General features: G+C 48.9%; 1 non-coding gene across 1 annotated transcript; it reads left to right on the forward strand.

Annotated features, from left to right (window-relative positions):
• The first annotated feature begins 135 nt into the window (after nt 1–135).
• On the forward strand, nt 136–254 carry LOC121940310. Its single transcript, XR_006105607.1, has one exon. It is a non-coding gene; the product is annotated as a 5S ribosomal RNA (ribosomal RNA).
• The last annotated feature ends 96 nt before the right edge of the window (nt 255–350 follow it).

Consider the following 350-nt stretch of genomic DNA (forward strand, 5'->3'; position numbering starts at 1 on the left):
TAGCCTCACAGTGCTATTCTCTAGTATTTGCTTACACTTCCAAACAAACATGACAAACTTTGGCCACAGAGCTCACAATTTGGAAGTCGGTTGTCCCGTCCATCTGTAAATAGCTTGTGTGTCACTCGTTCTGTCGCTTACGGCCATACCACCCTGAACACGCCCGATCTCGTCCGATCTCGGAAGCTAAGCAGGGTCGGGCCAGGTCAGTACTGGGATGGGAGACCGCCTGGGAATACCTGGTGCTGTAAGCTTTTTAGTTCTGGCTTTTCACCGGCAGAGGGTGCTGCTGCCGCTTTCCCAGTGGACACAGAACAGATAAAAAAAACAACAAAAAAAAAAAAACAACG

This window comes from Plectropomus leopardus, unplaced genomic scaffold (assembly GCF_008729295.1).
Source record: "Plectropomus leopardus isolate mb unplaced genomic scaffold, YSFRI_Pleo_2.0 unplaced_scaffold83235, whole genome shotgun sequence".
Classification (NCBI taxonomy): Eukaryota; Metazoa; Chordata; class Actinopteri; order Perciformes; family Serranidae; genus Plectropomus; species Plectropomus leopardus.